The sequence below is a fragment of the Psammomys obesus genome, unplaced genomic scaffold (genome assembly GCF_907164565.1).
Source record: "Psammomys obesus unplaced genomic scaffold, mPsaObe1.curated_primary_1811, whole genome shotgun sequence".
Classification (NCBI taxonomy): domain Eukaryota; kingdom Metazoa; phylum Chordata; class Mammalia; order Rodentia; family Muridae; genus Psammomys; species Psammomys obesus.
The window spans coordinates 8,047,030-8,062,494 of NW_026596158.1; positions in this window are offsets into that span (position 1 = coordinate 8,047,030).

The window sequence follows — 15,465 nt, forward strand, 5'->3', positions numbered from 1 at the left end:
CATATACATATACATATACATATACATATACATATACATATACATATTTTATGTTGGCTTCAGAAGGAGTCCTGGGTTCTGGCAAAACAAAATGGTCCAAGGGAACCGAAGTGTCCCTCAGGGGCTCTTATGTGGTCTGAAGGTGCTGTTTTTGGAAGGAGCTGAACCTTTTTGAGGTGGGGCCTAACAGATAGAAGTGGGCCACTAGGACACTAGGTCAAAGGTGATACATTGGCTCTATTGCAAAAGAGAGTTCTGGAGATGCATAAAGAACTTTCCAGATCATAACTGGAGGTGCAGGTTGAGCAATATGAGCTGGCATCATTGTGAGAGTCTGATCTGGGTGTTTACAGCTTTCAGTACGTATAATCAATGTCACACTTACATTTTGTAGAGTTGGTGTGTACTAGGTGACAAGGTCCCATGGGTAGGCCTCCCTCAACAAGAAGATTAAAGCTTTGTTTTAGATTGCTTTCCAATTGCCATGATAAACATCATGACTAAACCAACTTATGGTGGAAAGGGTTTATTTCAAGTTATACTTTCAGGTCCCATTCATTCACTGAGGGAAGAAACTCAAGGCAGAAACCTGTAGCAGAGACTATGAGGAATGGTGCTTACTGACTAGCTCTCAGGTTCATGATCAGCTACCTTCCTTACACAAACCAGGTCAACCTGCCTATGGATCACTGCCCACAGTAGGCTGAGCCCTCCTACACCCAATGTCAATCAAGACAATGTTCCTAGACATGTTCAGATGCCAGTCTTGATGGAGGCAAATTTTCCTACTTTCCAAGTATGTCAGGCTGATATGCAAGATAAATCATCATAAGCCCCCTGCAGTAGACAGTGAATTACCAGAATGGAAAGCATTCCTGGACTTTCCCCACTCGTTCCACCCTCTGACAATATGGTCACTTGGCATTTTCTAGGTAGAGGACATGGAAACCTGGAGTAGAAACATGATGCTGAATGTGTTATGCATGACCTATTAAAAACAATGAATACAATGGAAGTTGGGTTTCCTTCCAATTTAGAATCACCCAGAGGGTTTAAATACAAGAGTAGCCATGTATGTAGGAGTGTGATGTGGTCTTTAGGTGAGCCTTTTGACATAGAAGAGTTACGTATCTTTACAAATGTTTCACAGGCTGTTTCCAAGGAACTATGAGGTGAGGGGTTTCATGAACCCACTCTAGTTTGTGTTTCAAGGCATTTCACCCTCCACTTCCTCCTTCTGTTTTATTTTCTTCCCCAGACAACCCTATGCTCTGTAAAGTCCCAGATCCTTCAACAATGACTCACTTGAATTGATTCTCCAATTCATCAGCCTTGTGTTTAAGAGATTTCTATGGTAACAGTGAATAAGCCACTTTAAGAAGAAGCAGGGGTTAGGGAGTAATTAAGAATGTTCAAACAGATTGCAGGAGCAGCCAGAAGACTTCTGAAATTGTTATGTGTGCCATCTACTCCCTCTTTCTCTCTTACGACTTGCATATTTTCTCAGGCTCCAAATGGCCTGGACTTTCTTTATCCAAGCTTGAAAGAGGTCTCCAGCAATGCATGGATTAACTCTTCTCTCAAATGGTCAGTCCTTTGAAATAGCCTGCTCAAACCATGCTTCATAGCCAGCTTCTTGGTCACTAACTTAATTTAGGTTTGGCCCTGATCTCACTATTTTCTCAGCACTACTATATACAAATACATCTGTGCAGCTTTCCCAAGAATAAAGGTGGTAGAGTGGGAGAAAGGCACCTGTCCAAAAAAGGTATCATTTTCTACTTTCCTCCATTAGGATCTTTAGGATCCAAGGAAATGACTGAGCAGTATTGTGTAATACAAATTTCACACTTTGGTTCCATCATTCTTTAGCTAACTTCCTCCTACTTACTCTTCTCCATTGGACACTTCATTCTCCACCAGCATCTCTCACTTCCTTGAAAGTGGCTGTGGCATTTCTTTAGGGGACCCTTGTAAAACTGAGCAATCTGTGTAGTTACAGGAATAAATCCTTCTTTGTAGGCTTTGGTCTTGTGCTTATCATCTTGAATCTCTATCATCTTAAGATAGTCTCTGGTACAAAATGAGTGCTGGCTAAAATCTCTGTATGCAATGAACTCTTAGGAATACGTGAAGGCAATAGATGTGAGAAAAGACCATGAGTGCCATGACACTGCCAGTTGAGCAGAGAATAAAGCAGGCATGTAATTTAACTTGCGTGCATAAGCCAATTAACTGCTTATGGCTGCATGGAATGCAATGTTGGAAAGGCTGCTTCCAGGTCTGGGATGAATGGTGTCTACCTTGGAAAGAATCTAGAGGGTACCTGTACCTGAGTCATTTGTCCCCACACATGGGCCTATTGCAGCCTTTGATAATAATTTCTGGCATTTCTTTAGCTTGAGAGATGAGCTTATTTCTTAGCCATCAGAAATAAGAAGCGATCCAGTTTCCTGGGTAACAGCTGGTGTAACTAGCTGCAGTGGCATTGACAACTCACCCATTTATAGTGAGGGCATCATCTCAGCCCTACACGGCTAATGCCATCCTACATACTCTGGAAACCAGTGAAAATGTATGAATGAACCATTCCCCTATGCTTTCAGTAGAAACCTCAGATTCTCAAACCTAGTGCTTCAGAGCTGAGTTTGCCTCAGTTCCTGGTCTTTAGGAATCACACCTTTTTGATGCTTGTCCTCTACCCTGATATGAGGCAGCTAGAAATTCTCAATTAAAAATTAAACCCCATTGAAGAGTCCAGAGAAGAGGTTTCCACTTTCTGACAAGACCAGATGGATTACTCTTGAAGAAGGCAAGGAGGAGAATAGTGAGCTAGTTGCTTTTCCATGTATAGCCCACTAACTGAAGGCAGCTTGACAGATGGAAGCAAGCTATCTTATCCATCAATCTGGATCTCTGATAGGGTATTAAGATATTGAGACAGGCAGGGGATTTCTTTTTCCAGAGTTCAGTGTAATCACATTCTCTCTTTGAAAGCTGGGCCAAAAAGTTGGGCCACGGTGTCCCAGAGGATACTTTGTGAAGCAGGAGAGATGGTTCTGGGCCCATACAATGGGATAACACAGGACTATGGCAGAACTCAGCAAGGGGTTTCATGCCAGGATGCTTCTCAGGCAGCCAGCTCAGCAGGAAACAGACACAATGGTTCCCTTGAGCAGTCAACCAAGGTTTGAGTGACAGAATTCTATTATGCTGACTCTCAGAAGGCAGGGGTGGTAAAGTATGAATGCTTAGTGAGCCAGAGGCTATTGCTGCCCCATCATGCCTCCAGGAATACAGAATTGGTTGACACGCAACTGTACAACTCTAGCTCTGAGATATTTTGCTATTCATATTATTAAGTAAGCTAGAAGAATCCATGGTGAGGCAAGTTGACAGATGCAGGTCCATACCAATATAGCTTGACTGTGAGAGGCCTGAAGAGTGTTCTTCAGCAACTCTCAATATTCTCCTGGGAATTTGATCCAGATTACTGTGGATAAGATATACCCTATTGATGACACAATTCTGATTGGCTCTCTCCCTTCTTGTTTGTTTCCCAGAACCCCAAAAGTAGTTCCAGTTACAACATTTCAAATAAAGCTTTTATAAAGCTTTTATACGTTTTCTTTTCTTCTGAAGGCACCCGGAAAAAGTCACCTGTTAATAGATAGGTGCTTTTAACTTTGGCTTTAGGCTCAACCAAGCAAAAGAGTCTTTATCAGGATGCATCTTCCTAAACATCTGGCATTGTGCAATAAACACTTTCATTTCTTTCTCTTGCCTTTCTACTTCTTCTCTCCTGATGTCTACAGAATAGGGAGCAACAAAGCTGAAACAGTTTTGGCCATGAAGAATGCCACATATATCAAAAGTGTAAAGTAGTGATTGTAGTTATTCATACATGAGGGAGAAAGGACCGAGAATCTGAAGTCAGGGGTGGAGTTGGCACTCTACAGACACCAGCAGAAGCCCCATCAGGATGGAAATGATGTACTGGGGCTCAGAAGTAGCTATATGAGGGTTTGTTGCTTGAGGCTTGGCTGTCCTCATGATAGCATACACAATGGAGGGAAAGACAAAAACACCATTTGGTGTGGATGCCATACATACATGGTGGGACAGAATATGTGTTGTGACTGTCTTCTGAGCCAAACAATTGCCATCCTGGGGAATTCAGATTAAAAGGATTGTCCTAACTGAGCTTGTTGACATCCCATCATGGAGTGATGGAGAGGGTCACAAGATCCTCACCTGATTAGCTAGCCCTTCACTTTTAGCTACAGCAATTTTGCCTTTTTTTTTTTTTTTTTTGATGGTCTCAGGGATGAGCTAACATATATGGGCTGTGGAAGAGTCCATTTGTGTGACTAGGAGGGAACACTCACCCCTGCTGGGTAAAGGATGAGGACTGTTGGGAAAGAACAATATACCTCTGTACATAAACTCTTACCTATGCTCTGTAAGGAAGCCCAAGAAACTAACTGGTTCCCCAGAGTAAACTCTGGCAGAAACTTGCCTCAGTTTGCTGTTGGAAACTTAGGACAAGAGGTAGACATTTGTTTATGTTTCTCCCTGGGAAGACATTTTAGCAACAGGATGTTTGGGGCAGTGTCCTTTGGAGGAAAGCTTGGACTCCCTACAAAACAGTCCAACAAACACAAGCTGATACTGTATTGATGAGCACAGCCTCGGGAAAATGGTATATGGAAAGATTTATTGTCTCTTACTCATATTTAGATAGAATATTCCCATGCTGAGGAGAACAGCTTTATGGAAGAAGCCACAGTTGTAGGATGGGAGGATTTGTTAGTGGCTGTGACAAATATGTAAGAGAAACAGTTTGCAAGAAAAGAAGTTATGTTTTACCTCATGAGTACAGAGGATTTAGCCACAGGCTAGCCAGATTCATTAATTTCAGCCTGTGATGGGGCAGAATACCAGGGCATCAGGAGTATGTGACAGAAGCTGCTCACCTCATGGTGGCCAAGAAGCAGAGAGACAGACAAAGTGATATCCAGCATAAGATCTTCTCAGAATAGATATGTATCTATTAACCAACATTCTCCAGCTAGGCACTGCCTTCCATAGTTTCAATACCTCTCAATATTCTATTCAGATTTTTAATCATTCAGTGGATGAATCCATTGATTAGACCAGAGGCCAATAATCTACTTCTCTCTAGAAATATATCATGGACACACCCATAGGCAGACTTTACTGATACCTAAGGCTTTCTCAATTCAGTCAACTTGACAAAACTATCCATTACTGAAAGGGAAAGTTAACCTATAGACTTTACTTCCATGGATCCAAACTTCACTTCTTTTAGGCACTAATTTTTCCATCATTTCCTTGTTGAAGTTCTCTGCATAGTGAGTGACTGAAGGGCTCATTTTTTTAGGGCAAAAGACTGGGGCATACAGGGCAGGGTCAAATGAATAGTCCCTGGGTATACTTGGAATCATTGTATGTGGGGAAACAATAGACTTAGAAGCTCTTGGCCTTGTAATGGTGACAGTGATGGCTCCTGACCAGCTGTGACTGGAGTCACAGCTGACAAGTGCAATATTGAGGAGAACCTGGCATGATAAAGTTGTATTTTGGTGGTGCTGTGTTTATTTTTATTTATCTCAGAAAATCAGGTATTCAACATTTTAAGTTCACAATAACTCAAACTTTATTTTGGAATATCAAGTAAATAAGCATATGGCTGGTACTATAATTATGACAAAAATTGTGTGAAACTCTATGGCAGATGAAGGCTAAGACAGAGTTTCCAAGTTTGTGCCTTCCATGAGCCATATATACATGAAAGGGGAAGGGAAACCTAGGAAAGGGGTTAATAAAACATCTGGGGTTATGTTTAGGAAGCTGTAGCTCACTGTGAGTGACATTCAAGCGCAGTTATGTCTTGATGGTATTTAAGATATTTTGAAAGGGGGAGAATACTAACTTAATTTAATACTTCCTCAAGTAAAGCAAATCAATACTTTTTAGAGGCTTTTCCTAACTATATGTGAAAGAGTACAGCCCCAAAATAGTTCCCAGAAGATTTCTCTACTCTAAAATGATGAATATAAAAAAGAGATGTTTGCTAAAATTTTTGAAAATTTTAAAGGTTGAAGTTCATTCTCCTAGTCTCTTTTCACCCCAGACTCCAGAAAGCACTTCCTAGCATCCTTCTGCATTTCCTCAGATTCTCCAGGAGCATCAGAAACCATTCACCTCCTCTTTCGTTTATCTTCTCAGGACTCCCCAAAATCCTGCCCACTGCCTATTTGGATCCCCAACCTCATCCTGGGCCCTTCTCACTTAGGACTCCCCAAATCCTGATTGCTTCCTGCCTGGGTTCCTCACAGTGGCCCCCACATAGCCCAGATATCGCACTTCTTTTTACGGGCCCTTCCCTGCTCAGGACTTCCCAAAGTTCCATCTGCCACCTGCGAGAGACCATCCTCTCACCCCACAGAACCCAGAGAATTCAAAATCTAGATCTTTTTCAGATCCTACACCTCCTCTTTTCATCTCTCCTTCACTGTACTCACCATAGTTCCTCTGTCTGTCCACCCAACAAAATCTTTCAGCACTATAAAAGGTGGTTCACATGGAGCACATGTGGCCTGGATTGTGACCCCAAAACCTCATATCAAAACACATAAACAACTATCTAACTCCAGACTACTAAGACTCATTGTATGGACAGAAGCAATCCAAAGAACGTAAGTCCTCCCCACATGAAAATCATCAATCTCGAGGCAATGCTCCCTATCAAGAACAACTGTGCTGGCTAGTTTTATGTTAGCTTGATACTAGCTAGAGTCATTTTGGAAGAGATAGCCTTTATTGAGAATCTGCCCCTATCAGATTGGCCTATAGGCAACTCTGTGGAGGCATTTTCTTGATTGATGCTTGGTGTGGGAAGGCCCAGCTCACTCTGCATAGTACCACATTGGGGCAGGTGTTTCTGGTGGTAGAAGACAGCAAGCTTCATAAGCTAGGGGAAGCAAATCAGTATGCAGCACTCATCCATGGTCTCTGCATCACTTTCTGACTCTAGATTTCTGCCCTGATTTCCCTTAGTGATGGAGTGTGCTGTGGAAGTGTAAGATAAAATGAACCCTTTCTTTCTTAAGTTGCTTTTGGTGATGATGTTTTATCACATCAATAGAAACCTAAGACAACAACCTAGACGAAATGCCAGACATAGTCCAAAAGAACAATTATAAACATGTTCAAAGAATTCAATAAATTAAAGAACACCTACACATACTTAAAGGCAATATGAATGAACCAACAGAAGCCCAAGGAAACACAAACAACTGAATGAAATAAGGCTAAAACAGTATATAAAACTAGAACTCACAAGGAGAAATAGTGAAGAAAATTCAAACTGAAATGAAGCTGGATGTGAAATTTTCAGTAATTCAAACAACAAGCATAGCAAAAAGAAGCATCAACAGAATGTAATGTATAGAAGATAAAATGTCAAGACCCAAGGGTAAGGTAGAAGTATTGAATCGTCAAAAAAAAATGATAAATAAAAAGCCAAATGAGCAGAAATACGCAGTACTTTTAGAATGATATTTTTTAGAACTATGAATAATAGACATTGAGCAAGGAGAATTCCAAGTCAAAGTACTGAAAGCATCTAGTTGCTGGCATAAAAGTACAGACAGAGATCAAGGGAATAGAACAGAGGATTCAGATACAAGTCCACACAACTTAGTCATCTGTTTTTAACAGATATCTACATTACACATTGTAGAAAATGCAGCATCTTTCAACAATCAGTTCATGGGAAAGTGGCTGTCTACATATAGATGAGTAAGACTAGATCTTTATCTCTTACCCTTCACAAAAGTTAGTACTAATGGATCTGAGACTTTTAACAGGACTCTGCTCACTCAAAAAATAAGACCAACAACTGATTCATGGAACCTCATCAAACTAAAAAAGCTTCTAGGCAGCAAAGAAAACTTTCAATTAAGTGATAAAGAAGTAACACAGAACAGGAAAAAGTCTTTTTCCCAGCTGCTCATTCCATAGAGTTTTAATATCTAGAATATTCAAAGAAATTTAAAAAAATTAACAAGAAAACAACTTAACCAAAACTGGGTCATAGATCTGTACAAAGAATGAGTGATAGATGGATGGATGGATGGATGGATGGATGGATGGATGGATGAATGGACGGACAGAAGGACGGATGGATAGATAGATAGATAGATAGATAGATAGATAGATAGATAGATAATAAATACCTTTTTATCTATAGCTGAGCCTAGTGCCTTATATCTTTAATCCCAGGCAGATCTCTGTGAGTTTGAAACCAGCCTGGTTTACTAGGTAGAGGCTACATATTGAGATCCTATCTCAAAAACAAATAAATGAGGTTAAAAAAATGAAAAAAAAAACTAGACAAGATAATTCTACAAGAGAATACAAGTTAAAGGTACATTGAGATTCCATCTCCTCCCAGTCAGAACAGCTGTCATCAAAACTCAAATGACAACAAATGCTGATGAGAATGAGAAGAAAGGAATGTGTATTCACTCTGAGTGGAGTGCAAATGTATACACTCATTATGGGTATCAATGTGCAGTTTCCTCAAAAAGCTAGAAATAGATCTACTGTGAGACCTACTTATACCACTCACAGCATGTTCCCAAAGGATACCTTATCCTACCTCAGAAATACTGTGTATTCACATTTATTTATGCTTTATCCAACATAGCTAGACATCCATCCAGTTATCCATGAACAGGTAATGGGGTAGTGAAAATGGGATAAATACAGAGGATTTTATTTAGTAATAAAATTATGAAACTTACAGGTGAAAGACGGAACTGGATAAAGTTATACTTAGTGAGGTGATGAAGACTTAGGCAGTAAAATGCTAAGTGTTCTTATTCATTTGTGGACCTTAGCTTCTGATCCTCAGATCTTTGTGTTTAACTCAGAACACCTATAGAAGCCAGGAGACCAGAACAGTGTCACTGGGTGGGAGTATGTATGCATCATGGAAAGGCAGATATTGTAATATAGGTGGTAGGAAAAGAAAGAGGGGCTTTCCTGGGAGTGGACAGGGATAGAAGGATGGAAGAGACAGGAGAAGGGAGATAAATTCATCTACCACTTGTTAAGCCAAATAAAAATTATGAGAACTGGAAGGGTGATAGCCTATATGGATGATTAATACCCAGAGCTACTTTAACAAAAATTTCAGTGCCAGGTGGGGGCTACCTCATTATGAGTCTGTCAGGGAAGCCCCAGAGGCTCCCTCCCTCAAACAGGCTCTTGTTATTCATCTTGGTTGAAATTATCAAAGAGTAAATTTAGTAAAATATATTAAAAAATTAAAAGAAGTTGAAGTTACAAAGTATCAGGGAGAATGCAGAACAAAATGATCACTTACTTGCAGTCGGTAGAGTGGGTGTAACTCGGTACAAACATTAGGGAACCCTTTGCCAGTATCCGGGAAAGTCCAGTGCATGCCTACCCATTACTTTCTGAGATGCCTGCCTAATGAAGATAAATACTTATGTACAACACAGCCTTGGATGACAAATTTCATAAGCAGCACAATTCATAACAGCAAGATCTAGAAACTAAACAAATGTCCATCCAACAGAAAGGAGATTTGTATATGCCCATTGTATACCACAATGTAGTGAATGTGTGTGCCAAGTCCAGATGACTCTCACCAGTATTACACTTACCCAATAAAGCCAGGCTCAGAATGACTCATCATTAAACTCCCACAAAGAATGGGAGCATCAAACATAACCAGTGTGATGAAAGTCGGGATAGTTTATAGCCTTGGGGTAGAAAGCTAGGAGAAGATATAAAATGGGATCTTGGGAGAAGCACAGGATGTGTTGTTTTGTTTACAAAAACCCATAAAGCCACAAACTGTTTATTTATATGCATCCCCGTTGTTGTGAGTGACTTGTTGTCTGAGCCAAGCAACTGCCATCTTGGGGATTTCAGCTGTTCCTGCTTACCAAAGATCATCCAAGCTGTGATTGTTCACTGTTTACACTCCTTCACGGAGGGGTGAGGAGAGTCATGACACTTTCACTTAAGTATTCGGGTGCTCCCTGCCACCTGTTGTATACAACTCCATCTTAATTGCAAGTGACACTGGAGAGGAGCTAAAGTGCTGTCTTAAGGGTTACTGATGATAAAATACCATGATAAAAAGCAACTTGGGGAAGAAGGGTTTATTTGGTCTACACTTCCACATTGTAGTTTATCACTGAAGGAAGTCAGGACAGGAACTCAAACAGAGCAGGAACCTGGAGGCAGGAGCTGATGCAGAAGCCATGAAGGGATGCTACTTACTGGCTTGCTCTTCATGGCTTGCTCAGCAAACTTTCTTATAGAAAGCAGGACAACCATCCCAGTACCACCATCCCAGGGGTACCACTACCTACTACAATGGGATGGGCCTTCTTTCATCAATCTAATTAAGAAAATGTCCTACAGGCTTGCCTACAGCCAGAACTTACAAAGTTTTTTAATTGAAGTTCTCTTCTCTCGGAGGACTCTATCCTGTATCATGTTCACATAACACGTTCAGCACAAGTACAAAAGCCAGGAAAAGCAGAAAAAACAAATTCCATATTTGCAACTAGGGTTTCACATTTTTCCTGAAGTACACGGGATGATGCATTCTCTGCCCAGAGGCTCACAACTGCTGGTAACGCTGGCTCCATGGTACGTTACATTGTCTTCTGAATGTCATTGGCATCTGTACACGTATGAACATACCCATACACAGACACTAAATACTAAAAAGAAATGAAAATCTAATAAAATGTGAATATCCCCCTTACCTGTCCCTGTGGGGAGGTAGGGTACTCTGCTGGACACCATGGCCAGCAGAGTAATGACCCACAGGAAGCAAGAAGGCAGCTCGGTTCACCACAACTCAGTAGCTAGTGATTGTTCAGATTTTGGGAGTCTGACTACAAGCAGTTTATTTTAGGTATGTTTAAGCGCAGCACAATTTTGATAGATTTCCTGGTGATAATTAATTCAATCCCATGTATATAACAAAGCTTAAGATATTATCATATCAAAACTCTTTGTAAAGTATATACCACAGCTTCCATTAAAAAGGGGTTCTATAAGTTTACTTAGAAAAAAGCTTGTAATAAGGGTCTCAGCCAAACAGGTCGCACAGAGTTCATCCGTCTCCTCACCACATCTGCTCCCAGCTTTCTGGGGGAGAAAACAGGTTAATACATCTCTCCCTTTGAAGAGACAACTCTGTGTTCCTGATTCCCCTACTGCTTATCTGTGAGCACAAAACCCTCTGTGCCTCCCATATGTCCCATTTTCATCACTTGGTAGGAGGGAGATGTAGAATCTGATGTTAGCTTTCTAAAATACATTTCCTCCCATACAGCTATTATTTCATTTATTGTGTGGCTACACGCAGAATTCATTTCATGAAAACTGGTATGACAAGCCTAAAAAGCGGCTCTGCCCAACCATCAAGTTGGTCAGCTATGCTGTTTGACTACGTAGCATAAGGTTTCTAAAACTTCCACATGGCAGGGAGAGGGGAAAGGTCCAAAGGAAAAACATTACCTGGCAGGAATACAGAGAAAGTAAGGGCGTAGCACTCAGAGCAAATGAGATCACCGGGGAAGATCAGGACGTGGGGTACATTGCAGTGAGGTCACACATGCTGACTCGGCACATGGCCAGGAAAGGTGTTCAATGCTCCGTGTTTGAACTTCTCCACCCCACCTGTGGGGAAGGTCATTCCTAACCAGCTGAGCTGCTGTGAAGATCAAATGAACCAGAGACTTTAACAAGCAAGAGAAAAACCTCACAAGCCACCATTTCTTTTAGTGAAGAGACTACATTTATTTAAGAGAAACTAAAATCTCTGAGAAGCTATGAAGCAGCCCAGAGCTCAAGGGTAAGTGATTTTCTTAGAGATGGTTTTAGACGCTCGGGAGCACATCCAAGGTCAAGAGGAAACACTTCAAAGGCTTTGAGTATCAGGGGTGATGTAGGGTGAGGGACTGCAAACAATCTAAAGTTTCTAACAATACTAGGATGTCTAAACACAATGAGTAAAACTATGTGGTATCATCTTTAAATATGGTCTTGTAAATAATATTTGATTATTAATTAAATATTAAATTAATATGAGCTATACATCAATATGCACTATACATTAATATGAGCTATAAATATGTACATAGGGAATGGGAAGGAACACCATCAAGTCTTTCAAAGTGTCTACAAGTGGTGGGCTTACAGAGGGACCTAAATATTCTTTCATATAAAAGTATAAAAACTGTGGAGCACTGTGTTCCATGCCCAGCCCTGGAAAAGTATGCTTTAAAAATCTAATGCTTCTTAATGCTCTATGCAAGATATAAAATTTTAAATCACATTAAATAGACCAGTTTGAAAGAAAAAAAATAGTTTACCACAACTACACTAACAAACAGTGGATGCTACAGCATTTCCTAGGGTGACATGAACAAACATCTATTCACTCTAGATAGGGTACCAATGAAAAACCAGAGTAACAATTTCTTCCAAGGTTAGCATGAAGCAATGAGTTTATTGGGATTACTTTGTTTGCTTGTTTTCGAGAAAGGGGATCACTATGTAACCCTGGCTGTTCTAGAGCTTCCTATGTAGACCAAGTTGGCTTTGATCTCAAGGAGATCGGTATGCCTCCTCCTCCTGAGTTCTAGGATTAAAGTTGTGTGCCACCAATGCCTGGTTAACTGGAATTACTTATAGGAGTGTGGCAGATGTTCCTTACAGGACTGTGGATGGCCCTCAGATAGCTGCACTCCTGAAAGCTCTCATCCCAACATGGCAACCTTACCATAGCTGTGTCGATGGAGTTCTTCAGCTAATCTTCAGCTTCCTGTCTATTCCGGCACCCCGTCAAACCACAAGCAGCTGGGCATGACCACTCACAGCTATAGGAGTGATGCAGAAAGGAAGTCTGCAATCTCAGGTGTACATCTAATGACCCTCTCGAACTCTCCTTCCATGAGGGAGTCATCAGCAGGCCTGACCTTGTTGAAGGGCTCCTGTGCGTAATCACAGCTGCTCTGATAAAAATAGTAATGCCTGTTATGCTCTGAGGACAGTGTTACACAACACAGCAGTACCAACCGCATTCTAAAACACCTACAGGTTTTGAATGTAAAATTCCATTTCTTAAATTTGAAAGTTTTCAAGTGGTGCATTAGACCAGAAGGTAGACACTGGACTCCATCATGTGATGAATTTCTTTCCCTTGCCACTGTGTTCTCAAAAGGCAATGTTTCTCATCACACACACACACACACACACACACACACACACACACACACACTCACACAAACGGGGTGGTGGGGGAGAGCTCACCAGAAAGTCACAAATGAATCTCAACCCTTAAAAACAACTGTGGTACTCTTAATCTTGACTGATAGCTTCACTGAATTGAGAACCATCTAAGAGATTGATGAAACATGCCACTAAGGATGTGAGGGCCTTTTCAAAGAGCATTAGCTGAGAGGAGAAGATAGAAGACCTGCTGGAGTGTGGTAGTCCCATCCATGCCCTATGCTGGAAATTAAATAGGGGTAAGGAGGAAACTAGCGAACACAGGCACGCCCTCTCTCTGCTTCCTGGAAAAAGCAAGCAGGCACAAACATGATCTCTCTCTGCTTCTTGGCCACAACAAATGGGATGCTGTGCTCTGCCACACACTCCCTACCATGATGGATTGAAACCTATGAGTCCAAATAAGTGTTTCCTCCTTTATATTGTCTGTGTCAGATAGTCTGTAATCTTGTTCTGATTTTGTTTTTTAGGCTTATGATGAAAACCTGGGCCTTGCACAAACCAAGCTAGGGCTATACCACTGAGCTACATCCTTGGCATCTTTCTTTCTTTCTTTCTTTCTTTCTTTCTTTCTTTCTTTCTTTCTTTCTTTCTTTCTTTCTTTCTTTCTAGACATAGTCTTAATATGCAGGCCAATAAACTTACTATATTGCTTAGGATGGCTCGAACTCATGCTCCTTGTGCTCAAACTCATGCTCATGCCTCATGATGAGTTTTAACACCTATCAACTGAAAGTAAAATTAGAAAAGTTGTACCCCTTACATTCCCACTGACTTGATTTTGGATGGCTTGTTCCTGGCAAAAGTTAGCTATTTGAAATGAGGCAATGAGGAAAATGTTATCATCTAAACCCAGACCTGGGCAGCTGGACCTATGCCTACAGAGTTATCCAGACTCAGCCACAGGATGAGCTTTAATCATGGCAAAGCTGTCCCCTCCAGGAGCTCATCACAGGACCACAATTTCAGACTTTCCATCACCCATGTACCAGGCTGCCATACTCCCAGGATAACATCATGATTCATCCAGTTCCGTGCGCCTCCACAATAGGCCATTTATCTGAGCCTGGCCAGGTGGAGCAGGAAAGATGGCTGGAGAAAGAGCTCCATTGTTCGATAACAATTTACAACAGCATGGGAAAATATTTTCTATCTTGTAAAATAATGTTCTGCATGAAGAGAGACACACACATTCTGGACGAGGAAAGAAAAGAGAGAGACTTCTTACAGAAGCTAATCCACATAGGAAATCAATTTCATTCATGTAGATGTGTAGTGACATTGAATTCCCCATAGCCATTTCCCAGACTCTGAAAGAACTTTCTACCCAGACCAAAAGCGGTTCTCCATCGTCTTAAATTACTCCAGAACGTATCTTGCAATGTAGCTCTGGGTGCTACTGATATCTTGTGGAAGTATAAAAAGGGTTGGGGGTAGGTGAAGAATAAAGGGGGAAACTAAGACAAACAGACCCCACTTTTTCACTTTTCATCACCTTCCAAAAAGGCCATCAAATTATAATTCTGTCAATGGGTTGATGCACTGATGAAGCTGGTGTCCTCATATCACCTCAATAGCACTCCGAGGTGGGGACTACAATTTCAATACATGAGCTTTTGGAGTGCAATCAAAACCCAAACTACATCAGAAAGTGACCCCACAAAGCACTGAGAGAGAGGAATAAGAAAAGGAAAGAAAGAAAATATTGAGATATTAGAGCATCCTTCTATGATAGAAAAGCCAACAGCCATGGGTATTTGCAGTAAGAAGTTTTTGGTTTACACAGGAACAGTAAATTCTGTGGGAAAAGGGACGGGGTTCTGACAAAAGCCTTCAACATATCCTTTGAAAGCTGTTTGGCTTATTTCTGTGCATGTAAAACAGTGACCCATTTGGCCTAGAGAAAACTGGAAATCACTGTGCCTGTTTATCTTCTGGTTCTTTAATCAAGGAATACATTTTCTCTGAGAATGTTCACTGTATCTACCTCTCTGGTTTTTGTCCACTGGGAGAATCAAATGAAATTGAAATCAGGATCCCCGGATTCAATCAGCTCACGCTGCTTCCCAGTCAGGCTTTCGCTGAAAT